Raw genomic sequence first — 10,000 nt, forward strand, 5'->3', positions numbered from 1 at the left:
ACGAGATCGGGCGCATCCAGGCTGGTATGGCCGTAAGCTGAAGCTGCAGCTTGAAATACCTCTTATATGGAGTTGAAGATAAGTCATATAATATAAGTCATTGATTTGTTGGTGATAATAATTTAGAAGCGCATATTTGTTGGAGTTAAAGTGCCTTAACCATGTGAAAAACAATTTAGGACGTGAGCTGTCGCTGTTACCACGTTGAAATATGTGTGGGTAGATTAAGCAAGAGCGCTCTCTGCTGGTTGAAAAAGCTTACAGCACCTGGTATTCCCAGGCGGTCTCCCATCCAAGTACTAACCAGGCCCGACCCTGCTTAGCTTCCGAGATCAGACGAGATCGGGCGCATCCAGGCTGGTATGGCCGTAAGCAGAAGCTGCAGCTTGAAATACCTCTTATATGGAGTTGAAGATAAGTCATATAATATAAGTCATTGATTTGTTGGTGATAATAATTTAGAAGCGCTTATTTGTTGGAGTTAAAGTGCCTTAACCATGTGCAAAACACTTTAGGACAAGAGCTGTCGCTGTTACCACGTTGAAATATGTGTGGCTAGATTAAGCGAGAGCGTTCTCTGCTGGTTGAAAAAGCTTACAGCACCTGGTATTCCCAGGCGGTCTCCCATCCAAGTACTAACCAGGCCCGACCCTACTTAGCTTCCGAGATCAGACGAGATCGGTCGCATCCAGGCTGGTATGGCCGTAAGCAGAAGCTGCAGCTTGAAATACCTCTTATATGGAGTTGAAGATAAGTCATAGCATATAAGTCATTGATTTGTTGGTTTTATTTGTTGGAGTTAAAGTGCCTTAACCATGTGCAAAACCCTTTAGGACGTGAGCTGTCGCTGTTACCACGTTGAAATATGTGTGGGTAGATTAAGCGAGAGCGCTCTCTGCAGGTTGAAAAAGCTTACAGCACCTGCTATTCCCAGTCGGTCTCCCATCCAAGTACTAACCAGGCCCGACCCTGCTTAGCTTCCGAGATCAGACGAGATCGGGCGCATCCAGGCTGGTATGGCCATAAGCAGAAGCTGCAGCTTGAAATACCTCTTATATGGAGTTGAAGATAAGTCATAGAATATAAGTCATTGATTTGTTGGTGATAATAATTTAGAAGCGCTTATTTGTTGGAGTTAACGTGCCTTAACCATGTGAAAAACACTTTAGGACGTGAGCTGTTGCTGTTACCACGTTGAAATATGTGTGGCTAGATTAAGCGAGAGCGTTCTCTGCTGGTTGAAAAAGCTTACAGCACCTGGTATTCCCAGGCGGTCTCCCATCCAAGTACTAACCAGGCCCGACCCTGCTTAGCTTCCGAGATCAGACAAGATCGGGCGCATCCAGGCTGGTATGGCCGTAAGCAGAAGCTGCAGCTTGAAATACCTCTTATATGGAGTTGAAGATAAGTCATAGCATATAAGTCATTGATTTGTTGGTTTTATTTGTTGGAGTTAAAGTGCCTTAACCATGTGCAAAACCCTTTAGGACGTGAGCTGTAGCTGTTACCACGTTGAAATATGTGTGGGTAGATTAAGCGAGAGCGCTCTCTGCAGGTTGAAAAAGCTTACAGCACCTGGTATTCCCAGGCGGTCTCCCATCCAAGTACTAACCAGGCCCGACCCTGCTTAGCTTCCGAGATCAGACGAGATCGGGCGCATCCAGGCTGGTATGGCCGTAAGCTGAAGCTGCAGCTTGAAATACCTCTTATATGGAGTTGAAGATAAGTCATATAATATAAGTCATTGATTTGTTGGTGATAATAATTTAGAAGCGCTTATTTGTTGGAGTTAAAGTGCCTTAACCATGTGCAAAACACTTTAGGACGTGAGCTGTCGCTGTTACCACGTTGAAATATGTGTGGGTAGATTAAGCGAGAGCGCTCTCTGCTGGTTGAAAAAGCTTACAGCACCTGGTATTCCCAGGCGGTCTCCCATCCAAGTCCTAACCAGGCCCGACCCTGCTTAGCTTCCGAGATCAGACGAGATCGGGCGCATCCAGGCTGGTATGGCCGTAAGCTGAAGCTGCAGCTTGAAATACCTCTTATATGGAGTTGAAGATAAGTCATATAATATAAGTCATTGATTTGTTGGTGATAATAATTTAGAAGCGCATATTTGTTGGAGTTAAAGTGCCTTAACCATGTGAAAAACAATTTAGGACGTGAGCTGTCGCTGTTACCACGTTGAAATATGTGTGGGTAGATTAAGCAAGAGCGCTCTCTGCTGGTTGAAAAAGCTTACAGCACCTGGTATTCCCAGGCGGTCTCCCATCCAAGTACTAACCAGGCCCGACCCTGCTTAGCTTCCGAGATCAGACGAGATCGGGCGCATCCAGGCTGGTATGGCCGTAAGCAGAAGCTGCAGCTTGAAATACCTCTTATATGGAGTTGAAGATAAGTCATATAATATAAGTCATTGATTTGTTGGTGATAATAATTTAGAAGCGCTTATTTGTTGGAGTTAAAGTGCCTTAACCATGTGCAAAACACTTTAGGACGTGAGCTGTCGCTGTTACCACGTTGAAATATGTGTGGCTAGATTAAGCGAGAGCGTTCTCTGCTGGTTGAAAAAGCTTACAGCACCTGGTATTCCCAGGCGGTCTCCCATCCAAGTACTAACCAGGCCCGACCCTACTTAGCTTCCGAGATCAGACGAGATCGGTCGCATCCAGGCTGGTATGGCCGTAAGCAGAAGCTGCAGCTTGAAATACCTCTTATATGGAGTTGAAGATAAGTCATAGCATATAAGTCATTGATCTGTTGGTGATAATAATTTAGAAGCGCTTATTTGTTGGAGTTAAAGTGGCTTAACCATGTGCAAAACACTTTAGGACGTGAGCTGTCGCTGTTACCACGTTGAAATATGTGTGGGTAGATTAAGCGAGAGCGCTCTCTGCTGGTTGAAAATGCTTACAGCTCCTGGTATTCACAGGCGGTCTCCCATCCAAGTACTAACCAGGCCCGACCCTGCTTAGCTTCCGAGATCAGACGAGATCGGGCGCATCCAGGCTGGTATGGCCGTAAGCAGAAGCTGCAGCTTGAAATACCTCTTATATGGAGTTGAAGATAAGTCATAGAATATAAGTCATTGATTTGTTGGTTTTATTTGTCGGAGTTAAAGTGCCTTAACCATGTGCAAAACACTTTAGGACGTGAGCTGTCGCTGTTACCACGTTGAAATATGTGTGGGTAGATTAAGCGAGAGCGCTCTCTGCTGGTTGAAAAAGCTTACAGCACCTGGTATTCCCAGGCGGTCTCCCATCCAAGTACTAACCAGGCCCGACCCTGCTTAGCTTCCGAGATCAGACGAGATCGGGCGCATCCAGGCTGGTATGGCCGTAAGCTGAAGCTGCAGCTTGAAATACCTCTTATATGGAGTTGAAGATAAGTCATATAATATAAGTCATTGATTTGTTGGTGATAATAATTTAGAAGCGCTTATTTGTTGGAGTTAAAGTGCCTTAACCATGTGCAAAACACTTTAGGACGTGAGCTGTCGCTGTTACCACGTTGAAATATGTGTGGGTAGATTAAGCGAGAGCGCTCTCTGCTGGTTGAAAAAGCTTACAGCACCTGGTATTCCCAGGCGGTCTCCCATCCAAGTCCTAACCAGGCCCGACCCTGCTTAGCTTCCGAGATCAGACGAGATCGGGCGCATCCAGGCTGGTATGGCCGTAAGCTGAAGCTGCAGCTTGAAATACCTCTTATATGGAGTTGAAGATAAGTCATATAATATAAGTCATTGATTTGTTGGTGATAATAATTTAGAAGCGCATATTTGTTGGAGTTAAAGTGCCTTAACCATGTGAAAAACAATTTAGGACGTGAGCTGTCGCTGTTACCACGTTGAAATATGTGTGGGTAGATTAAGCAAGAGCGCTCTCTGCTGGTTGAAAAAGCTTACAGCACCTGGTATTCCCAGGCGGTCTCCCATCCAAGTACTAACCAGGCCCGACCCTGCTTAGCTTCCGAGATCAGACGAGATCGGGCGCATCCAGGCTGGTATGGCCGTAAGCAGAAGCTGCAGCTTGAAATACCTCTTATATGGAGTTGAAGATAAGTCATATAATATAAGTCATTGATTTGTTGGTGATAATAATTTAGAAGCGCTTATTTGTTGGAGTTAAAGTGCCTTAACCATGTGCAAAACACTTTAGGACGTGAGCTGTCGCTGTTACCACGTTGAAATATGTGTGGCTAGATTAAGCGAGAGCGTTCTCTGCTGGTTGAAAAAGCTTACAGCACCTGGTATTCCCAGGCGGTCTCCCATCCAAGTACTAACCAGGCCCGACCCTACTTAGCTTCCGAGATCAGACGAGATCGGTCGCATCCAGGCTGGTATGGCCGTAAGCAGAAGCTGCAGCTTGAAATACCTCTTATATGGAGTTGAAGATAAGTCATAGAATATAAGTCATTGATTTGTTGGTTTTATTTGTTGGAGTTAAAGTGCCTTAACCATGTGCAAAACTCTTTAGGACGTGAGCTGTCGCTGTTACCACGTTGAAATATGTGTGGGTAGATTAAGCGAGAGCGCTCTCTGCAGGTTGAAAAAGCATACAGCACCTGCTATTCCCAGTCGGTCTCCCATCCAAGTACTAACCAGGCCCGACCCTGCTTAGCTTCCGAGATCAGACGAGATCGGGCGCATCCAGGCTGGTATGGCCATAAGCAGAAGCTGCAGCTTGAAATACCTCTTATATGGAGTTGAAGATAAGTCATAGAATATAAGTCATTGATTTGTTGGTGATAATAATTTAGAAGCGCTTATTTGTTGGAGTTAACGTGCCTTAACCATGTGAAAAACACTTTAGGACGTGAGCTGTTGCTGTTACCACGTTGAAATATGTGTGGCTAGATTAAGCGAGAGCGCTCTCTGCTGGTTGAAAAAGCTTACAGCACCTGGTATTCCCAGGCGGTCTCCCATCCAAGTACTAACCAGGCCCGACCCTGCTTAGCTTCCGAGATCAGACGAGATCGGGCGCATCCAGGCTGGTATGGCCGTAAGCTGAAGCTGCAGCTTGAAATACCTCTTATATGGAGTTGAAGATAAGTCATATAATATAAGTCATTGATTTGTTGGTGATAATAATTTAGAAGCGCATATTTGTTGGAGTTAAAGTGCCTTAACCATGTGAAAAACAATTTAGGACGTGAGCTGTCGCTGTTACCACGTTGAAATATGTGTGGGTAGATTAAGCAAGAGCGCTCTCTGCTGGTTGAAAAAGCTTACAGCACCTGGTATTCCCAGGCGGTCTCCCATCCAAGTACTAACCAGGCCCGACCCTGCTTAGCTTCCGAGATCAGACGAGATCGGGCGCATCCAGGCTGGTATGGCCGTAAGCAGAAGCTGCAGCTTGAAATACCTCTTATATGGAGTTGAAGATAAGTCATATAATATAAGTCATTGATTTGTTGGTGATAATAATTTAGAAGCGCTTATTTGTTGGAGTTAAAGTGCCTTAACCATGTGCAAAACACTTTAGGACGTGAGCTGTCGCTGTTACCACGTTGAAATATGTGTGGCTAGATTAAGCGAGAGCGTTCTCTGCTGGTTGAAAAAGCTTACAGCACCTGGTATTCCCAGGCGGTCTCCCATCCAAGTACTAACCAGGCCCGACCCTACTTAGCTTCCGAGATCAGACGAGATCGGTCGCATCCAGGCTGGTATGGCCGTAAGCAGAAGCTGCAGCTTGAAATACCTCTTATATGGAGTTGAAGATAAGTCATAGAATATAAGTCATTGATTTGTTGGTTTTATTTGTTGGAGTTAAAGTGCCTTAACCATGTGCAAAACTCTTTAGGACGTGAGCTGTCGCTGTTACCACGTTGAAATATGTGTGGGTAGATTAAGCGAGAGCGCTCTCTGCAGGTTGAAAAAGCATACAGCACCTGCTATTCCCAGTCGGTCTCCCATCCAAGTACTAACCAGGCCCGACCCTGCTTAGCTTCCGAGATCAGACGAGATCGGGCGCATCCAGGCTGGTATGGCCATAAGCAGAAGCTGCAGCTTGAAATACCTCTTATATGGAGTTGAAGATAAGTCATAGAATATAAGTCATTGATTTGTTGGTGATAATAATTTAGAAGCGCTTATTTGTTGGAGTTAACGTGCCTTAACCATGTGAAAAACACTTTAGGACGTGAGCTGTTGCTGTTACCACGTTGAAATATGTGTGGCTAGATTAAGCGAGAGCGTTCTCTGCTGGTTGAAAAAGCTTACAGCACCTGGTATTCCCAGGCGGTCCCCCATCCACGTACTAACCAGGCTCGAACCTGCTTAGCTTCCGAGATCAGACAAGATCGGGCGCATCCAGGCTGGTATGGCCGTAAGCAGAAGCTGCAGCTTGAAATACCTCTTATATGGAGTTGAAGATAAGTCATAGCATATAAGTCATTGATTTGTTGGTTTTATTTGTTGGAGTTAAAGTGCCTTAACCATGTGCAAAACACTTTAGGACGTGAGCTGTCGCTGTTACCACGTTGAAATATGTGTGGGTAGATTAAGCGAGAGCGCTCTCTGCAGGTTGAAAAAGCTTACAGCACCTGGTATTCCCAGGCGGTCTCCCATCCAAGTACTAACCAGGCCCGACCCTGCTTAGCTTCCGAGATCAGACGAGATCGGGCGCATCCAGGCTGGTATGGCCGTAAGCAGAAGCTGCAGCTTGAAATACCTCTTATATGGAGTTGAAGATAAGTCATATAATATGAGTCATTGATTTGTTGGTGATAATAATTTAGAAGCGCTTATTTGTTGGAGTTAAAGTGCCTTAACCATGTGCAAAACACTTTAGGACGTGAGCTGTCGCTGTTACCACGTTGAAATTTGTGTGGGTAGATTAAGCGAGAGCGCTCTCTGCTGGTTGAAAAAGCTTACAGCACCTGGTATTCCCAGGCGGTCTCCCATCCAAGTACTAACCAGGCCCGACCCTGCTTAGCTTCCGAGATCAGACGAGATCGGTCGCATCCAGGCTGGTATGGCCGTAAGCAGAAGCTGCAGCTTGAAATACCTCTTATATGGAGTTGAAGATAAGTCATAGCATATAAGTCATTGATTTGTTGGTTTTATTTGTTGGAGTTAAAGTGCCTTAACCATGTGCAAAACCCTTTAGGACGTGAGCTGTAGCTGTTACCACGTTGAAATATGTGTGGGTAGATTAAGCGAGAGCGCTCTCTGCAGGTTGAAAAAGCTTACAGCACCTGGTATTCCCAGGCGGTCTCCCATCCAAGTACTAACCAGGCCCGACCCTGCTTAGCTTCCGAGATCAGACGAGATCGGGCGCATCCAGGCTGGTATGGCCGTAAGCTGAAGCTGCAGCTTGAAATACCTCTTATATGGAGTTGAAGATAAGTCATATAATATAAGTCATTGATTTGTTGGTGATAATAATTTAGAAGCGCTTATTTGTTGGAGTTAAAGTGCCTTAACCATGTGCAAAACACTTTAGGACGTGAGCTGTCGCTGTTACCACGTTGAAATATGTGTGGGTAGATTAAGCGAGAGCGCTCTCTGCAGGTTGAAAAAGCTTACAGCACCTGGTATTCCCAGGCGGTCTCCCATCCAAGTACTAACCAGGCCCGACCCTGCTTAGCTTCCGAGATCAGACGAGATCGGGCGCATCCAGGCTGGTATGGCCGTAAGCAGAAGCTGCAGCTTGAAATACCTCTTATATGGAGTTGAAGATAAGTCATATAATATGAGTCATTGATTTGTTGGTGATAATAATTTAGAAGCGCTTATTTGTTGGAGTTAAAGTGCCTTAACCATGTGCAAAACACTTTAGGACGTGAGCTGTCGCTGTTACCACGTTGAAATTTGTGTGGGTAGATTAAGCGAGAGCGCTCTCTGCTGGTTGAAAAAGCTTACAGCACCTGGTATTCCCAGGCGGTCTCCCATCCAAGTACTAACCAGGCCCGACCCTGCTTAGCTTCCGAGATCAGACAAGATCGGTCGCATCCAGGCTGGTATGGCCGTAAGCAGAAGCTGCAGCTTGAAATACCTCTTATATGGAGTTGAAGATAAGTCATAGCATATAAGTCATTGATTTGTTGGTTTTATTTGTTGGAGTTAAAGTGCCTTAACCATGTGCAAAACCCTTTAGGACGTGAGCTGTAGCTGTTACCACGTTGAAATATGTGTGGGTAGATTAAGCGAGAGCGCTCTCTGCAGGTTGAAAAAGCTTACAGCACCTGGTATTCCCAGGCGGTCTCCCATCCAAGTACTAACCAGGCCCGACCCTGCTTAGCTTCCGAGATCAGACGAGATCGGGCGCATCCAGGCTGGTATGGCCGTAAGCTGAAGCTGCAGCTTGAAATACCTCTTATATGGAGTTGAAGATAAGTCATATAATATAAGTCATTGATTTGTTGGTGATAATAATTTAGAAGCGCTTATTTGTTGGAGTTAAAGTGCCTTAACCATGTGCAAAACACTTTAGGACGTGAGCTGTCGCTGTTACCACGTTGAAATATGTGTGGGTAGATTAAGCGAGAGCGCTCTCTGCTGGTTGAAAAAGCTTACAGCACCTGGTATTCCCAGGCGGTCTCCCATCCAAGTCCTAACCAGGCCCGACCCTGCTTAGCTTCCGAGATCAGACGAGATCGGGCGCATCCAGGCTGGTATGGCCGTAAGCTGAAGCTGCAGCTTGAAATACCTCTTATATGGAGTTGAAGATAAGTCATATAATATAAGTCATTGATTTGTTGGTGATAATAATTTAGAAGCGCATATTTGTTGGAGTTAAAGTGCCTTAACCATGTGAAAAACAATTTAGGACGTGAGCTGTCGCTGTTACCACGTTGAAATATGTGTGGGTAGATTAAGCAAGAGCGCTCTCTGCTGGTTGAAAAAGCTTACAGCACCTGGTATTCCCAGGCGGTCTCCCATCCAAGTACTAACCAGGCCCGACCCTGCTTAGCTTCCGAGATCAGACGAGATCGGGCGCATCCAGGCTGGTATGGCCGTAAGCAGAAGCTGCAGCTTGAAATACCTCTTATATGGAGTTGAAGATAAGTCATATAATATAAGTCATTGATTTGTTGGTGATAATAATTTAGAAGCGCTTATTTGTTGGAGTTAAAGTGCCTTAACCATGTGCAAAACACTTTAGGACGTGAGCTGTCGCTGTTACCACGTTGAAATATGTGTGGCTAGATTAAGCGAGAGCGTTCTCTGCTGGTTGAAAAAGCTTACAGCACCTGGTATTCCCAGGCGGTCTCCCATCCAAGTACTAACCAGGCCCGACCCTACTTAGCTTCCGAGATCAGACGAGATCGGTCGCATCCAGGCTGGTATGGCCGTAAGCAGAAGCTGCAGCTTGAAATACCTCTTATATGGAGTTGAAGATAAGTCATAGCATATAAGTCATTGATTTGTTGGTTTTATTTGTTGGAGTTAAAGTGCCTTAACCATGTGCAAAACCCTTTAGGACGTGAGCTGTCGCTGTTACCACGTTGAAATATGTGTGGGTAGATTAAGCGAGAGCGCTCTCTGCAGGTTGAAAAAGCTTACAGCACCTGCTATTCCCAGTCGGTCTCCCAACCAAGTACTAACCAGGCCCGACCCTGCTTAGCTTCCGAGATCAGACGAGATCGGGCGCATCCAGGCTGGTACGGCCATAAGCAGAAGCTGCAGCTTGAAATACCTCTTATATGGAGTTGAAGATAAGTCATAGAATATAAGTCATTGATTTGTTGGTGATAATAATTTAGAAGCGCTTATTTGTTGGAGTTAACGTGCCTTAACCATGTGAAAAACACTTTAGGACGTGAGCTGTTGCTGTTACCACGTTGAAATATGTGTGGCTAGATTAAGCGAGAGCGTTCTCTGCTGGTTGAAAAAGCTTACAGCACCTGGTATTCCCAGGCTGTCCCCCATCCAAGTACTAACCAGGCTCGAACCTGCTTAGCTTCCGAGATCAGACAAGATCGGGCGCATCCAGGCTGGTATGGCCGTAAGCAGAAGCTGCAGCTTGAAATACCTCTTATATGGAGTTGAAGATAA

The 10,000-nt window shown here is 45.5% G+C and overlaps 31 non-coding genes across 31 annotated transcripts in view; all 31 read right to left on the bottom strand.

Moving 5' to 3' along the window:
- The window catches only part of LOC133432829 (5S ribosomal RNA), a 119-nt gene extending 81 nt beyond the window's left edge, over window positions 1-38 (bottom strand). The window contains exon 1 of the ribosomal RNA XR_009777105.1: window positions 1-38. This exon is cut by the window's left edge and continues 81 nt beyond it. This is a non-coding gene — a ribosomal RNA (5S ribosomal RNA).
- Window positions 39-255: 217 nt separating this feature from the next.
- LOC133432721 (5S ribosomal RNA) lies at window positions 256-374 on the bottom strand. The gene has a single exon (XR_009776999.1). It is a non-coding gene; the product is annotated as a 5S ribosomal RNA (ribosomal RNA).
- Window positions 375-591: 217 nt separating this feature from the next.
- On the bottom strand, window positions 592-710 carry LOC133432744 (5S ribosomal RNA). Its single transcript, XR_009777022.1, has one exon. It is a non-coding gene; the product is annotated as a 5S ribosomal RNA (ribosomal RNA).
- Window positions 711-909: 199 nt separating this feature from the next.
- On the bottom strand, window positions 910-1,028 carry LOC133432771 (5S ribosomal RNA). The gene has a single exon (XR_009777047.1). It is a non-coding gene; the product is annotated as a 5S ribosomal RNA (ribosomal RNA).
- A 217-nt stretch (window positions 1,029-1,245) lies between these two features.
- LOC133432616 (5S ribosomal RNA) lies at window positions 1,246-1,364 on the bottom strand. The gene has a single exon (XR_009776900.1). It is a non-coding gene; the product is annotated as a 5S ribosomal RNA (ribosomal RNA).
- Window positions 1,365-1,563: 199 nt separating this feature from the next.
- LOC133432732 (5S ribosomal RNA) lies at window positions 1,564-1,682 on the bottom strand. Its single transcript, XR_009777010.1, has one exon. It is a non-coding gene; the product is annotated as a 5S ribosomal RNA (ribosomal RNA).
- Window positions 1,683-1,899: 217 nt separating this feature from the next.
- Window positions 1,900-2,018, bottom strand: LOC133432749 (5S ribosomal RNA). Its single transcript, XR_009777027.1, has one exon. It is a non-coding gene; the product is annotated as a 5S ribosomal RNA (ribosomal RNA).
- Window positions 2,019-2,235: 217 nt separating this feature from the next.
- LOC133432743 (5S ribosomal RNA) lies at window positions 2,236-2,354 on the bottom strand. The gene has a single exon (XR_009777021.1). It is a non-coding gene; the product is annotated as a 5S ribosomal RNA (ribosomal RNA).
- Window positions 2,355-2,571: 217 nt separating this feature from the next.
- LOC133432745 (5S ribosomal RNA) lies at window positions 2,572-2,690 on the bottom strand. Its single transcript, XR_009777023.1, has one exon. It is a non-coding gene; the product is annotated as a 5S ribosomal RNA (ribosomal RNA).
- Window positions 2,691-2,907: 217 nt separating this feature from the next.
- LOC133432689 (5S ribosomal RNA) lies at window positions 2,908-3,026 on the bottom strand. The gene has a single exon (XR_009776969.1). It is a non-coding gene; the product is annotated as a 5S ribosomal RNA (ribosomal RNA).
- A 199-nt stretch (window positions 3,027-3,225) lies between these two features.
- On the bottom strand, window positions 3,226-3,344 carry LOC133432754 (5S ribosomal RNA). The gene has a single exon (XR_009777032.1). It is a non-coding gene; the product is annotated as a 5S ribosomal RNA (ribosomal RNA).
- A 217-nt stretch (window positions 3,345-3,561) lies between these two features.
- Window positions 3,562-3,680, bottom strand: LOC133432750 (5S ribosomal RNA). The gene has a single exon (XR_009777028.1). It is a non-coding gene; the product is annotated as a 5S ribosomal RNA (ribosomal RNA).
- A 217-nt stretch (window positions 3,681-3,897) lies between these two features.
- LOC133432767 (5S ribosomal RNA) lies at window positions 3,898-4,016 on the bottom strand. Its single transcript, XR_009777043.1, has one exon. It is a non-coding gene; the product is annotated as a 5S ribosomal RNA (ribosomal RNA).
- A 217-nt stretch (window positions 4,017-4,233) lies between these two features.
- On the bottom strand, window positions 4,234-4,352 carry LOC133432746 (5S ribosomal RNA). The gene has a single exon (XR_009777024.1). It is a non-coding gene; the product is annotated as a 5S ribosomal RNA (ribosomal RNA).
- Window positions 4,353-4,551: 199 nt separating this feature from the next.
- On the bottom strand, window positions 4,552-4,670 carry LOC133432826 (5S ribosomal RNA). The gene has a single exon (XR_009777102.1). It is a non-coding gene; the product is annotated as a 5S ribosomal RNA (ribosomal RNA).
- A 217-nt stretch (window positions 4,671-4,887) lies between these two features.
- LOC133432778 (5S ribosomal RNA) lies at window positions 4,888-5,006 on the bottom strand. Its single transcript, XR_009777054.1, has one exon. It is a non-coding gene; the product is annotated as a 5S ribosomal RNA (ribosomal RNA).
- A 217-nt stretch (window positions 5,007-5,223) lies between these two features.
- On the bottom strand, window positions 5,224-5,342 carry LOC133432789 (5S ribosomal RNA). Its single transcript, XR_009777065.1, has one exon. It is a non-coding gene; the product is annotated as a 5S ribosomal RNA (ribosomal RNA).
- A 217-nt stretch (window positions 5,343-5,559) lies between these two features.
- LOC133432747 (5S ribosomal RNA) lies at window positions 5,560-5,678 on the bottom strand. The gene has a single exon (XR_009777025.1). It is a non-coding gene; the product is annotated as a 5S ribosomal RNA (ribosomal RNA).
- A 199-nt stretch (window positions 5,679-5,877) lies between these two features.
- On the bottom strand, window positions 5,878-5,996 carry LOC133432827 (5S ribosomal RNA). The gene has a single exon (XR_009777103.1). It is a non-coding gene; the product is annotated as a 5S ribosomal RNA (ribosomal RNA).
- Window positions 5,997-6,213: 217 nt separating this feature from the next.
- Window positions 6,214-6,332, bottom strand: LOC133432815 (5S ribosomal RNA). The gene has a single exon (XR_009777090.1). It is a non-coding gene; the product is annotated as a 5S ribosomal RNA (ribosomal RNA).
- A 199-nt stretch (window positions 6,333-6,531) lies between these two features.
- On the bottom strand, window positions 6,532-6,650 carry LOC133432801 (5S ribosomal RNA). The gene has a single exon (XR_009777077.1). It is a non-coding gene; the product is annotated as a 5S ribosomal RNA (ribosomal RNA).
- A 217-nt stretch (window positions 6,651-6,867) lies between these two features.
- LOC133432624 (5S ribosomal RNA) lies at window positions 6,868-6,986 on the bottom strand. The gene has a single exon (XR_009776907.1). It is a non-coding gene; the product is annotated as a 5S ribosomal RNA (ribosomal RNA).
- A 199-nt stretch (window positions 6,987-7,185) lies between these two features.
- LOC133432813 (5S ribosomal RNA) lies at window positions 7,186-7,304 on the bottom strand. The gene has a single exon (XR_009777088.1). It is a non-coding gene; the product is annotated as a 5S ribosomal RNA (ribosomal RNA).
- A 217-nt stretch (window positions 7,305-7,521) lies between these two features.
- On the bottom strand, window positions 7,522-7,640 carry LOC133432824 (5S ribosomal RNA). The gene has a single exon (XR_009777100.1). It is a non-coding gene; the product is annotated as a 5S ribosomal RNA (ribosomal RNA).
- Window positions 7,641-7,857: 217 nt separating this feature from the next.
- Window positions 7,858-7,976, bottom strand: LOC133432787 (5S ribosomal RNA). Its single transcript, XR_009777063.1, has one exon. It is a non-coding gene; the product is annotated as a 5S ribosomal RNA (ribosomal RNA).
- A 199-nt stretch (window positions 7,977-8,175) lies between these two features.
- On the bottom strand, window positions 8,176-8,294 carry LOC133432835 (5S ribosomal RNA). The gene has a single exon (XR_009777111.1). It is a non-coding gene; the product is annotated as a 5S ribosomal RNA (ribosomal RNA).
- Window positions 8,295-8,511: 217 nt separating this feature from the next.
- On the bottom strand, window positions 8,512-8,630 carry LOC133432751 (5S ribosomal RNA). Its single transcript, XR_009777029.1, has one exon. It is a non-coding gene; the product is annotated as a 5S ribosomal RNA (ribosomal RNA).
- A 217-nt stretch (window positions 8,631-8,847) lies between these two features.
- LOC133432847 (5S ribosomal RNA) lies at window positions 8,848-8,966 on the bottom strand. The gene has a single exon (XR_009777122.1). It is a non-coding gene; the product is annotated as a 5S ribosomal RNA (ribosomal RNA).
- A 217-nt stretch (window positions 8,967-9,183) lies between these two features.
- LOC133432748 (5S ribosomal RNA) lies at window positions 9,184-9,302 on the bottom strand. The gene has a single exon (XR_009777026.1). It is a non-coding gene; the product is annotated as a 5S ribosomal RNA (ribosomal RNA).
- A 199-nt stretch (window positions 9,303-9,501) lies between these two features.
- LOC133432838 (5S ribosomal RNA) lies at window positions 9,502-9,620 on the bottom strand. Its single transcript, XR_009777114.1, has one exon. It is a non-coding gene; the product is annotated as a 5S ribosomal RNA (ribosomal RNA).
- Window positions 9,621-9,837: 217 nt separating this feature from the next.
- On the bottom strand, window positions 9,838-9,956 carry LOC133432850 (5S ribosomal RNA). Its single transcript, XR_009777125.1, has one exon. It is a non-coding gene; the product is annotated as a 5S ribosomal RNA (ribosomal RNA).
- Window positions 9,957-10,000: the final 44 nt, after the last annotated feature.

The sequence above is a fragment of the Cololabis saira genome, unplaced genomic scaffold (assembly GCF_033807715.1).
Source record: "Cololabis saira isolate AMF1-May2022 unplaced genomic scaffold, fColSai1.1 scf043, whole genome shotgun sequence".
In the NCBI taxonomy this organism is placed as follows: Eukaryota; Metazoa; Chordata; class Actinopteri; order Beloniformes; family Belonidae; genus Cololabis; species Cololabis saira.